Source organism: Cajanus cajan, chromosome 11 (assembly GCF_000230855.2).
Source record: "Cajanus cajan strain Asha chromosome 11, NIPB_CcT2T_4, whole genome shotgun sequence".
Lineage (NCBI taxonomy): Eukaryota > Viridiplantae > Streptophyta > Magnoliopsida > Fabales > Fabaceae > Cajanus > Cajanus cajan.
The window spans coordinates 26,340,196-26,354,174 of NC_138527.1; the positions used below are offsets into that span (position 1 = coordinate 26,340,196).

General features: G+C 43.3%; 1 long non-coding RNA gene across 1 annotated transcript; it reads right to left on the minus strand.

Moving 5' to 3' along the window:
- Positions 1 to 267: 267 nt before the first annotated feature.
- Positions 268 to 6,610, minus strand: LOC145953021 (uncharacterized). Its single transcript, XR_014430542.1, has 2 exons — positions 5,801 to 6,610; positions 268 to 486 (listed from the first exon to the last, which is right to left on the minus strand). It is a non-coding gene; the product is annotated as an uncharacterized LOC145953021 (long non-coding RNA).
- Positions 6,611 to 13,979: the final 7,369 nt, after the last annotated feature.

A 13,979-nucleotide genomic window follows, 5' to 3' on the forward strand; every position in this document is an offset into this window, starting at 1 on the left:
ACACCCTCTACCCCATCATCAATTCACAATTAAATAATAAGAAAGATTTCTTTTTTTTTCTTTTTGGGTAAATAAAATCTTTCATAGTTTAATAACATCTTTCATGTATAAAACAATTGTTTCAAATACTATAAGGTAGAAGATTCACATTCGTAACTCATCAATCATAAAAAGTCAACATATAAGTATTAAGATTCAAGAAATCATATAAAGGAAAATATAGATTATTTCCAGCAAAGGTGGCAGAGCCTCCTAGTTAGGAATTAATTTATAACTTTGAAATCATATAATAAAATAGTATAATAAAGATGTACATTTTGGTCTTTTCTCAGGAACGTTCAAAATTACATAAGAAGAGAAAATTAAAGCTTTTTAATATAATAACATCCAAAATAAACCTAGCTATGCCCGACGTCACATCCTATCAGAGCATGCCCCACTGAAGCCTTTAAGCCTCATCACCAACATCCCCATGATGCTGATCATCTGCAACATAATTTAAAACATATACAAAAATAACAAGGGAGTGAGAAACATCTCACTCAGTTTCAGGTGCAGAAATAAAGGCTAGATAGCACCCACACACACAACAAATATAAGTCACTTATAAACAATACACATATATCATCAATATCACATATACATTCATTTATCATGCAATGATGTCATGGACTCATATCATAAATGCATACATGTGGCGCCATACGGAAGTTTCACATATCATCACTGGTGACCCAAAGGTACACCTGGTTACATCACTGGTGACCCTAAGGTACACCTGGTTACATCACTGGTGACCCTAAGGTACACCTGGTTACAAGTTACATCACTGGTGACCCTAAGGTACACCTTGTTAGCATGTTACATCACTGGTGACCCCAAGGTACACCTTGTTAGCAAGTTACATCACTGGTATGCGGCCTCAGCGGCACACCTGGAATAATATATGCGTATGATGCATGTCATACCATCATAATCTCATTGACTCAATATTTAACTTGTTACATAATTTCATTTAGTACATCATGTCCTCATTTGTCATAGTCTCATAATCACATGTCTCAATAGTCCATTCATATGTCTCATGTCATTTGTCCATATTTCACAAGGTCGTGTCATAAATACTCCTCATAAGGTTCGCATAGGAATTCAGAGATCCAGAGAGCATTCTTTTTCATATTAAAACTCATTCATTATTAACATTAATTTCATACTCATTTATTACTTTCAACAAAGAACAAAGTAAAATAAATAGAAAATCGGACAGAACAACGGCACCTTCAACAAAAAAAAAGTAGAGTAAATAGAAAATCAAACAGAACAACGGCACCTTCAACAAAGAACGAAGTAAAGTAAATAGAAAATCAAACAGAACAACGACATCTTCAACAAAGAACAAAATAGAGTAAATAGAAAATCAGACAGAACAACGGCAAGGGATTGGGGGCCAATCCGACAAACAACTATCCAACAATTATCCCCACACCCCTGAGCGAGGTTCTCACTCCCCCCTTACCTGGATAGGCAGAGTTGGAACTTGGGCAGGACCTCCTCCTCTGGATCCCCTCTTTCTTTTCCTTTTCTCTCTCTTTCTTTCTTTCTTTCTCTCTCTCTCTCTCTCTTCTCTTTCTCTCTCTAGGATTTCACTTTCTTACTGAATATAAAATTTTCACCCCCTGCCCCTATTTATAGGCCTCCTGGCGCAACCGGAACGGCCGTACTGATTTCGGAACGGCCCGTTCCGGATCCTTCAAACGTGGGCAAATTTCTCAACTGGAACGGCCCGTTCCAAAACCGGAACGGCCCGTTCCGAGACTCAGCAGAACGGCCCGTTCTGTTTCTAGAACGGCCCGTTCTCCATACCAGAACGGCCCGTTCTCCATCCAGAACGGCCCGTTCCAGGCCCGTTCTGGAACTTGAAAAAAAAAGCATATTCGCTCTTTTGGAACGGCCCGTTCTGCATTTGGAACGGCCCGTTCCGAAACCCAGAAATACCTTTGTCCCTTTATTAAAATTACGAAAATGCCATCAATAATTACGAAAATGCCATTACTAATAAAAATATCCTTTTAAGGAAATTGGGGTGTTACAATTCTCCCCTCCTTTTAGAAATTTCGTCCCCGAAATTTACCTGAAAACAAAAATAGATAAGTTTCTCGCATCTTGCTTTCTAACTCCCATGTAGCACTTTCTTCAAAATTTCCTTATTGATGTACAACTCTATCAATCTCTCCAAGAAATGTCTAATGTTAATAAGTTCAAGGTGAGCAGACCTGGTAAGCCTATCCATTAATCCAAATAAGATCAAATTTCTTAAGAATATCATACATAACTACAACTAAATCCATAGATACAGAATCTTATTTTCAAATTAGAACGTCTAAAGGTTGTATTAAATCTGAAAGTTTTTGGTGTTCGACCTTAGCTTTCTAACATACTAAGCAAGCATACACAAATTCCTCCACTTCCTCCGTCATCTTAGGCCACCAAAACATCTTCTTAAGATATTGATACACCTTAGTAACTCCTAGATGAATACTAAGACTGCTCTTATGACCTTCTTCCAAGATTGCTCTCTTAAGTTCTAGCACATTTGGAATATACAACCCATCCTTAAATCTCAACACTCCATCCACTCCAAATTTAAACTTACTTTCTACACCTTGATTCAACTTCTCTACTTCTCTTTAGACCATCATGTTTCCGCTGCGCCACTCTGATACATTTCAGTAACTCTTAAATAAATGCTAAAAATATTCTTATGTCCTTTCTCTGAGATCATCTTCCTTAATTTTGGGTTTACTAGGCACATAGATTATATCCTTGTATCCCGAAACACCATCAACTTCCACTTGTAAAAGGCTATTTATATTCCTACCAATCTTTTTCACTTGGGTCACTAAGAAAGAATCTAACTCCTGAGTCTTCTAATCTCATTATTAATCCTTTCAACATATTCAATTCAATGTTCCTAAGGGTGAGCTCACACATCATGCTTAAGTTTCTAATCTACTCAATCAAACTCAACCCTTATATCATCAAAATGATAGATAAATGCTCATCCTACTCAGGACATTTGTCACCATATTAGTTTAACTTGTATAATCTTCTCCAATGATTAGGCATCTAATTGTAAGTTCACTATGTACTCATACTCGGTCTTCAAGTCTTACCACTTTATTTATACTCCAAGAAAACTCTTATTCACTACCTTGTCCTATAATCTCATACCTGGCCACCAAAATGAATCGACTAATATGCTTATTCAATATCCTTTGAATAATCCATTCGTTAATCGAGTCATACATAGTCCCTTACTACTAGGAGTAATTTCACAAATCAAACTTAAATTCCTAACTTGAGCCAAAAGATATATCTCTTTGACCATAAAGAAAGATAAATATAAATATTTCCTATTCAAAGCATCGACTGCTATAGGTTTACCCAGATAACTACTAAGATTAAAATCTTAATCCTTACAATTTCCAACTATCTCTTCTATCTCATATTCAATTCCTTCAGATCAAACAGATATTTAAGATCCTTATAATCACTAAATATCTCAATAATGTTTCTAAAATCTCAAGCGTAACTATTACAACTTCTAATTCAAGGTAATTTCTCTCATGAATTTTCCATTTCCTAGATGCTTAAAAACATAAGTTACTACCTTTGCATCAATAATCCACCCAAACCTGTCTTCAAAGTCATCACTATATCCCACATAAGACTTACTAGAGTCAGGTAATATTATCACTAGTCAATCTTGCCATAAGAGTTAGAACTACTCTTATACTTACTATCTCACATAAAGACAATACCCCTCATAGTGAATGTAGTCAAGGGCAATGCTATCCTAGAAATTCTTTCAATAAATCTCCAATAGTAAGCCTCATAAAACTTTTATTCTCGCTAACTTGCTTAGATATCTCTCTGCTTAAACATAACTTCTACCTAAGACAGATTCATGTTCACCTTAACTGAAATTTACAGGGACTAGAAAACTTAACATACAACCGTCTTGGATATATCTTCACCTTCAACTACAATATGATCATATCACATCCTAAGATCAATATCACTAACCATACAACATTCACCATTTGATCCCTAAGGTCTTCTATTCACATATCGACATACATGCACATCAAGTCATATTAGAATGCCTACTTTAAACCTTCATATATATCATCCATAAGCATGTACATGAACAACCTTTACCACATAGCATCATATAACCTTAAACAACCTCTCAAACATGTCAATTCTTATCCTTGCATTGCCTACTAACCCGAAAACATTATTATACAGACTAACTTCTATTTTTAACAACTATCAAAGAAAACAACACATAAAGAGTTCTACTCATCCACGTGATATCAACCTATCACTAAGTGAATAGGCTACAACTCTTAGTGAGACATGAGATTTTAAAAAAATCATTTTCTTAGCTAAAAAAAAAACTTCAAAAATCACAACAAATATATTCAGTGCTTACAACTATACCTCTGATTACCAAAGCAGCTATACTGGAGTTCTAGACCTCCGTTTTACCTGATTCCAATTCCATTAGAAAGATAACATCCAAGGCTACCACTTTCCTGAAGACTAACAAAAATTCTAATTTTGTCAGTATAGCACTTGTACTGTCACAACAAAACATCTCCTACACCAGACAACAATAGTGTATCAACATCTAAAACCACAAAAATACCTCAATCCTTCCAAACTTACTCCTTTCCACCTGAAATTCATATCAAAGTTTCCCACTACAAATCTAAACCAAATAACTCACCTATTCAGTACAAAAGGTTTAGAAAATAAAATTTTCATGCAACCATCAAACTCTAAAAATCATCAACACTTCAATCTCTCCTTAAGAATACCAAAACTCCAATTCTCAACATACCTCATCTTTGGATTCAATTGCTACAACTATAGCTTTCAAAAATTTCACCAATCATAAATTCTTAATACACTTTAAAATAAATCAATGTCTTACCCAAATCTAAGCCTCAATAGTTCCCACAATATTAACAACATATTTCGTCTACCACTACTCGCACATATGCTTGCAACACAAGCGATATTACTCAACCACCACTTCTTACGTAAGTATCAAACACTTAAGCAATCATAAGAATGAAGAAGAAAGGTCATAATGGTATTAGCTGACACTATCATGACTATCATTCCACTAATTAAAAAAAAATAACTTAACAATATCAAACTTTACAATATCAACACAAGGAGAACATCATCATCATCATTATCAAAGCAAAACATCATCAAAGCAAAGCATCACCAAAGTATACAACAAACAAAACAATGTCAGAGTACACAACAGAATCTCGATAAGTCACGGCCGATTAGATCGACCTGCTCTGATACCACTAAATGTGACACCCTCTACCCTATCATCAATTCACAATTAAATAATAAGAAAGATTTCTTTTTTTTTCTTTTTGGGTAAATAAAATCTTTCATAGTTTAATAACATCTTTCATGTATAAAACAATTGTTTCAAATATTATAAGGTAGAAGATTCACATTCGTAACTCATCAATCATAAAAAGTCAACATATAAGTATTAAGATTCAAGAAATCATATAAAGGAAAATATAGATTAATTCCAGCAAAGGTGGCAGAGCCTCCTAGTTAGGAATTAATTTATAACTTTGAAATCATATAATAAAATAGTATAATAAAGATGTACATTTTGGTCTTTTCTGAGGAACGTTCAAAATTACATAAGAAGAGAAAATTAAAGCTTTTTAATATAATAACATCCAAAATAAACCTAGCTATGCCCGACGTCACATCCTATCAGAGCATGCCCCACTGAAGCCTTTAAGCCTCATCACCAACATCCCCATGATGCTAATCATCTGCAACATAATTTAAAACATATACAAAAATAACAAGGGACTGAGAAACATCTCACTCAGTTTCAGGTGCAGAAATAAAGGCTAGATAGCACCCACACACACAACAAATATAAGTCACTTATAAAACTCATTCATTATTAACATTAATTTCATACTCATTTATTACTTTCAACAAAGAACAAAGTAAAATAAATAGAAAATCGGACAGAACAACGGCACCTTCAACAAAAACAAAGTAGAGTAAATAGAAAATCAAACAGAACAACGGCACCTTCAACAAAGAACGAAGTAAAGTAAATAGAAAATCAAACAGAACAACGACATCTTCAACAAAGAACAAAATAGAGTAAATAGAAAATCAGACAGAACAACGGCAAGGGATTGGGGGCCAATCCGACAAACAACTATCCAACAATTATCCCCACACCCCTGAGCGAGGTTCTCACTCCCTCCCTTACCTGGATAGGCGGAGTTGGAACTTGGGCAGGACCTCCTCCTCTGGATCCCCTCTTTCTTTTCCTTTTCTCTCTCTTTCTTTCTTTCTTTCTCTCTCTCTCTCTCTCTCTCTCTTCTCTTTCTCTCTCTAGGATTTCACTTTCTTACTGAATATAAAATTTTCACCCCCTGCCCCTATTTATAGGCCTCCTGGCGCAACCGGAACGGCCGTACTGATTTCGGAACAGCCCGTTCCGGATCCTTCAAACGTGGGCAAATTTCTCAACTGGAACGGCCCGTTCCAAAACCGGAACGGCCTGTTCCGAGACTCAGCAGAACGGCCCGTTCTGTTTCTAGAACGGCCCGTTCTGTTTCTAGAACGGCCCGTTCTGTTTCTAGAACGGCCCGTTCTCCATACCAGAACGGCCCGTTCTCCATCCAGAACGGCCCGTTCCAGGCCCGTTCTGGAACTTGAAAAAAAAAGCATATTCGCTCTTTTGGAACGACCCGTTCTGCATTTGGAACGGCCCGTTCCGAAACCCAGAAATACCATTGTCCCTTTATTAAAATTACGAAAATGCCATCAATAATTACGAAAATGCCATTACTAATAAAAATATCCTTTTAAGGAAATTGGGGTGTTACACAAACCACTCAACTACCATGGATAACGAAGCAGCGTTAAGGAGACTGATCGATCAGGTCGAACAGATGCGGCAACGACACGCCACCGACCTACAAAACATGCGTGCCCAGCACGACACTAATCTAGCCGCAATACAGAATGCTAATGAGGCTGACCTAGCGGCTCTGCGCGCGGAAAACAAGAGGATTCGCGCTCAACCCCAGCGGCGATACTCTGATCATCCCTCCGGCTCTCAACCCAACCCCGGCGGAGCAGTGCAAGCCGAGGTAAACCAGGAAGCAGGATCAACTCCCCCACAGGGAGTGATCAGCACAATTGCAGGAGGCTTCACAAGAGGGGGAGCCAGCAGCTCGGCCCGGAAAAAACACCTGCGCAACGTCAACCGCGTACATTTCACCACCTTTGCTTCGCACCAGAGTTCGCCGACGATCACTTTCACCGACGATGACTATACCGGGGTCAACCCCAACCAGGATGATCCCATGGTTATCGCTGTGGCATTAGCCAATTGGGAGGTTCACAAGACCCTGGTCGACCAAGGAAGCTCGACCGACATCCTATATTGGCCAACGTTCCTCAGGTTAGACGTCCCCCACTCTCTCATACAACCTCACACAGAACCCCTAGTCGGTTTTGCAGGAAGGAGCGTTTACACTCGGGGGTACGTGGACCTACTGACGACTTTCGAAACACCTCCGAATTCAAGGCGGGTCATGGTCCGATACCTCCTCGTGGAAGTCGACGCCTCCTATAACATCATCATCGGCAGGCCAACCTTGAATCAACTCGGAGCGGTGGTGTCCACCCCACACCTCACCATGAAATTCCCAGGGCATGATGGGAAGATTATCTCCGTCAAAGCAAATCAGAAGATGGCACGACAATGCTACACCGAAAGCCTGAAAATCACCTCACCCGGTGAACAGTGCAAGAGCAACCTCACCACCGTGGCTCACACCAACCACGAAGAAATCACCGACCTCGATCCAAGATCCGACGCTCATGACGAGCGGCCTAGCCCTGTTGACGAACTCGATGACTTCCAGGTCGGGGAACTCCCCGGGCAAACCACGAAGATCAGCAGACAGTTGGCTCCAGAGTTGCGGCAGCAACTTGAAGCGGAAATCCTCAAGAATGCCGACCTCTTCGCCTGGTCTAGCGCTGACATGCCAGGCATAGATGTCGGTTTCATCTGCCACAGGCTAGCAATACACAAGGAGGCAAAACCAATCGCCCAGAGGAAGAGGAAGGTCGGCGGCGAAAGACGGGAGGCCATCGTCGCTGAAACACAAAAATTGCTCAACGCAGGCTTCATCCGTGAAGTCAGATACACCACATGGCTGGCGAACGTGGTCCTGGTAAAGAAGAACTCGGGGAAGTGGCGTATGTGCGTCGACTATACCGACCTAAACAAAGCATGTCCCAAAGACTCATACCCTTTTCCGAGCATTGACAGGTTAGTCGATGGAGCCTCCGGACACGCCCTGCTCAGTTTCCTCAACGCCTACTCTAGGTACAACCAGATAATGATGTACCCACCTGATGAAGTGCACACGTCCTTCATCACCGACCACGCCAACTACTGCTACCGGGTGATGCCCTTTGGCCTAAAAAATGCGGGGGCAACCTACCAGCGGCTGATGGATAAGGTCTTCCATCAACAGATCGGGAGAAACATGGAAGTTTACGTCGACGACATGGTAGTCAAAACCACCTCGGCGACAGACCACGTTGCCGATCTCGCCGAAGTATTCGCCCAGGTCAGGAAGCATAACATGCGCCTCAACCCGGAGAAATGTGTCTTTGGTGTCCAGGGAGGAAAGTTCCTCGGCTTCATGATTACCAGCAGAGGAATCGAGGCCAACCCCGAGAAGTGCAAAGCCATCATCCAGATGCAAAGCCCACAAACGGTGAAAGAGGTCCAACGCCTGGCCGGACGATTGGTCTCACTGTCCCGCTTCATTCCCAAACTCGCGGAGAAGGCAGGACCAATTTTCACTCTGCTAAAAAAGCCAAAAGATTTCCTGTGGACCGATCAGTGCGAAGAAGCTTTCCTGAGCTTCAAGACCTTCCTCACGACTCCACCGATCCTACAGCGGCCAGATCACAACACCGACCTATTCCTCTACTTGGCAGTAGCAGAAAACGCCATCAGCGCAGTTATCGTACAAGAGCACCAAAAGGTACAGACATCTATCTACTTCATCAGCCGAGTCCTCCAAGACGCGGAAAGAAGATACCAAATGATCGAGAAGCTGGCATTGGCGCTCGTCACCGCAGCTCGGTGGCTCCGACCCTGCTTTCAGAGCCACCAGGTGGTAGTCAAAACTGACTACCCCATCAAGCAAATTCTGCGAAAACCCGAGCTCGCCGGACGCATGATCGCCTGGTCAGTAGAACTATCCGAATTCGGCATCCAGTACGAAAGTCGCGGACCCCTGAAGGCCCAATGCTTAGCCGACTTCGTAGCCGAGCTCACGCCAACTGCTTCTGAAGAACCCCAGGTATGGACTTTGCATGTTGACGGGTCCTCCAACTCTAAAGGAGGTGGTGCAGGCATCATTCTGGAAGGGCCAAACCAAGTCACCTTGGAGCAATCCCTCAAGTTTGGCTTCAAGGTGACCAATAACCAGGCGGAGTACGAGGCACTTCTCGCAAGACTGAGGCTAGCCTGCGACCTCGGAGCTCGAAGAGTGAGTTGCAACAGTGACTCGAAACTCATGGTGGAGCAACTCAGTGGGACGTACCAGGCAAAGGACACTCTGCTGCAACGGTACTTTCACACTGCGTCCCACCAGATCTCGTCCTTCGACGAATTCACCATAAAGCATGTGCCGCGAGAGCAAAACGCCCGAGCTGACCTCCTATCGAAGCTCGCCAGCACCAAAAGGCCCGGACAGCACCGAACTATCATCCAGGAAACCTTGCACTCACCTTACTTAGACAACAAGGTCGTCAACGTCAGTGACAATGAGGACCTAGGATGAATGGCAGACATATGGGGCTACTTGAAAGAAGGAATCCTGCCCGAGGATAAAGACGAAGCTCGGAAGATAAGGATGAGATCGGCCAAGTTCATCATCATCGGAGATGAATTGTTCAAGCGTGGCGTTTCCTCTCCACTGCTCAAATGCCTGACTGTGTCGTAGGCAACCTATGTCATCAAGGAAATTCACCAGGGAATATGCGGCATGCATTCCGGGGCGCGTTCAATGGCAACCAGAGTACTCCGAGCTGGGTACTACTGGCCCATTCTGAAGTCGGATTGCCAAAGCCACATCCAAAAACGCAAAGAATGCCAGCAGTTCGGCAACGCACATCGACAACCGCCCGAAACTCTCCATCGCATGATGTCGGCATGGCCTTTCTCCTAGTGGGGAATGGACATCCTCGGGCCATTACCCCCTGCGAAGGGCCAACTAAAGTTCCTCTTGGTGGCGATCGACTACTTCACCAAGTGGATCGAAGCATGTCCACTCGCCAAGATCACCACCGAGAATGTTCCGAAATTCACCTGGAAGAACATCATCTGCAGGTTCGGAATCCCTCACGCCCTCGTCACAAACAACGGCCGACAGTTCATCGCACAAGAATTCGAGGACTTCCTCCGCGAACTAGGAATCAAACACCTTTCGACCTCGGTGGAACACCCCCAGACCAATGGCCAGGCCGAAGCCGCCAACAAGGTCATCCTCCGGGAACTCAAAAAGCGACTAAGAAACGCCAAAGGACAGTGGCCCGACGAACTTCCCAGCATCCTTTGGGCGTATCATTGTACCCCCCCAGTCAACTACACAAGAGACGCCTTACAGGCTGACCTACGGAGCTGACGCAATGATCCCAGTCGAAGTCGGCGAAACATCCCACAGGCGCCAAGTCTTTAACGGCGAACAGAATGCCCAAAAACTGGCAGCTGACCTCGACTTAGTAGACGAGCTTAGAGACGAAGTTCAAATCCACGAAGAAGCCTGCAAGCTCCGAGCTTCCCGAAGATACAACACCTGAGTAAAACCTCGCTCGTTCCGAGTAGGTGACTTGGTGTGGCGATTATTAGGCGAAACAAAAAAATACACGTCAGATGGGAAACTCGCACCCACTTGGGGTGGCCCCTTCCGAGTTACAGAAGACTTGGGAAATGGAGCTTATAGACTGGAAGAACTCAGCGGCAAACCTATACCGCGAACTTGGAATGCTACGCATCTCAAGTTTTATTTTAGTTGAACTTTGTATGAATGAGCTGTGCACTATTTTCCCGCCTCAGTCTTTTGTCCCAAAAAACAGAAAGATGGGTTTTGGCTGAGAGGGTTTTTAACGAGGCACATTTACGTAATCAATAAAATGACTCATTCCATTAAACTTACATCTTTTTCGCATCATTTTACGCCTAACCTCAAATGAAGGTCGAGTTCGAACCTCGGTTTACTAAGGTCAAGTTTGAACCTTCACAAAAATCTAAGGTCGAGTTCGAACCTCGGTTCATTGAGGTCAAGTGTGAACCTTCACAAAAATCTAAGGTCGAGTTCGAACCTCGGTTCATTGAGGTCAAGTTTGGACCTTCACGAAAATCTAAGGTCGAGTTCGAACCTCGGTTCATTAAGGTCAAGTTTGAACCTTCACAAAAATCTAAGGTCGAGTTCGAACCTCAGTTCATTGAGCTCAAGTGTGAACCTTCACAAAAATCCAAGGTCGAGTTCGAACCTCGGTTCATTAAGGTCAAGTTTGAACCTTCACAAAAATTCAAGGTCGAGTTCGAACCTCGGTTCATTGAGGTCAAGTTTGAACCTTCACGAAAATCTAAGGTCGAGTTCGAACCTCGGTTCATTAAGGTCAAGTTTGAACCTTCACAAAAATCTAAGGTCGAGTTCGAACCTCGGTTCATTGAGGTCAAGTGTGAACCTTCACAAAAATCTAAGGTCGAGTTCGAACCTCGGTTCATTAAGGTCAAGTTTGAACCTTCACAAAAATCTAAGGTCGAGTTCGAACCTCGGTTCATTGAGGTCAAGTGTGAACCTTCACAAAAATCCAAGGTCGAGTTCAAACCTCGGTTCATTAAGGTCAAGTTTGAACCTTCACAAAAATCTAAGGTCGAGTTCGAACCTCGGTTCATTGAGGTCAAGTTTGAACCTTCACGAAAATCTAAGGTGGAGTTCGAACCTCGGTTCATTAAGGTCAAGTTTGAACCTTCACAAAAATCTAAGGTCGAGTTTGAACCTCGGTTCATTGAGGTCAAGTTTGAACCTTCACGAAAATCTAAGGTCGAGTTCGAACCTCGGTTCATTAAGGTCAAGTTTGAACCTTCACAAAAATCTAAGGTCGAGTTCGAACCTCGGTTCATTGAGGTCAAGTTTGAACCTTCACGAAAATTCAAGGTCGAGTTCGAACCTCGGTTCATTGAGGTCAAGTTTGAACCTTCACAAAAATCTAAGGTCGAGTTCGAACCTCGGTTCATTAAGGTCAAGTTTGAACCTTCACAAAAATTTAAGGTCGAGTTCGAACCTCGGTTCATTGAGGTCAAGTTTGAACCTTCACAAAAATTTAAGGTCGAGTTCGAACCTCGGTTTATTAAGGTCAAGTTTGAACCTTCACGAAAATCTAAGGTCGAGTTCGAACCTCGGTTCATTAAGGTCAAGTTTGAACCTTCACAAAAATCTAAGGTCGAGTTCGAACCTCGGTTCATTGAGGTCAAGTTTGAACCTTCACGAAAATTCAAGGTCGAGTTCGAACCTCGGTTCATTGAGGTCAAGTTTGAACCTTCACAAAAATTTAAGGTCGAGTTCGAACCTCGGTTCATTGAGGTCAAGTTTGAACCTTCACAAAAATTTAAGGTCGAGTCCGAACCTCGGTTCGTTAAGGACAAGTTCGAACCCTCATGAAAATTTAAGGTGACCAGCTCGGATCCATAAAAAACGCAAAACAGACATCGAACGTATATCTCAAAACGCACACAAAGCAAAAATCAAGCGCAAACACATAAAAGCAAAGAAAATGCGTATGCAAGCAAAGTTCCCGGAATTCAACACTTGAATCCAAAACAGAAAATTAAACTAGGCTATTACAAAATTAGGCCTACACAGAGGCATTCTCACTGGAGCTATCCTCGACGTCGTCCTCCTTGACCAGCTTCCCAAAGCGAACGACATTTTTCACGTGCATGTCGGAGAAGTAAAACCCTGGCGCAAGGAGCCTGGCCTGGCGGGCAGCCTTGAGAAAGCCCCTCTTATGCTCCACCACGACGGAGCGCTCGACCTCCTCAAGTCTCCTCTCCAACGCTGCCTTCTCGGCCTCCAGTGACGAAAGGTCTACTCTCTGGGCAGCAATCTCCTCCTCTTTGCTGCCAATAATGACCTCATCGCGGAGATGCTCCTCGGTTACCGACACTAGTTCACTCTTCAAAAATGCGACTTCACCTTCCAAAGAGCGAACCTGCTCCCGAGAAGACATCACCTCGCCTTGGGACGAGGTAACAAGCCCCTGCAGTTCACTCACCCGAGAAGCATAGTCTTCGTTGGAGCGCACGGTGATCTCCAATAACTTCTGGGCCCTGGCGAGGCCCCCCCTCGCCGCCTGGAGCTCGGCCCCCTGCATCTTCGCTTCGCCGAGGGCGGTAGTCAGAACCCCGTTCTCCTCCTTCAGGACTTTATTTTCATCCTTCAAAGGCTGAACAAGGCTCCTCAGCTTCGCCATGTCCTCCTGCTGCCTCGACCACTTGTGTTTCCAGTAATCCACAATGGTCGTGCCTCTCTGTAGGAAGATCTCGGTGGCCTCGAAACTCCCCATCGGCCCGGCCGACTCGATCATCGCCTGATCAGCCGTGCTCAGCGACCCCTGTGGGAAAAACTTCTCCAGGGTCACCGCGGCGCTCCACAGAGAGTCGACCTCCTCCGACGCACTCAAATGATCTAACCGCATGGGCGCGCCCTCTTGCGCATAGCGGTACGCAAGATATGGCCGCTTCAGCTTCGGCACTGGACCGGAAGAAGGGAGCCCGGAGTTCGATCCCTCTCTACGAG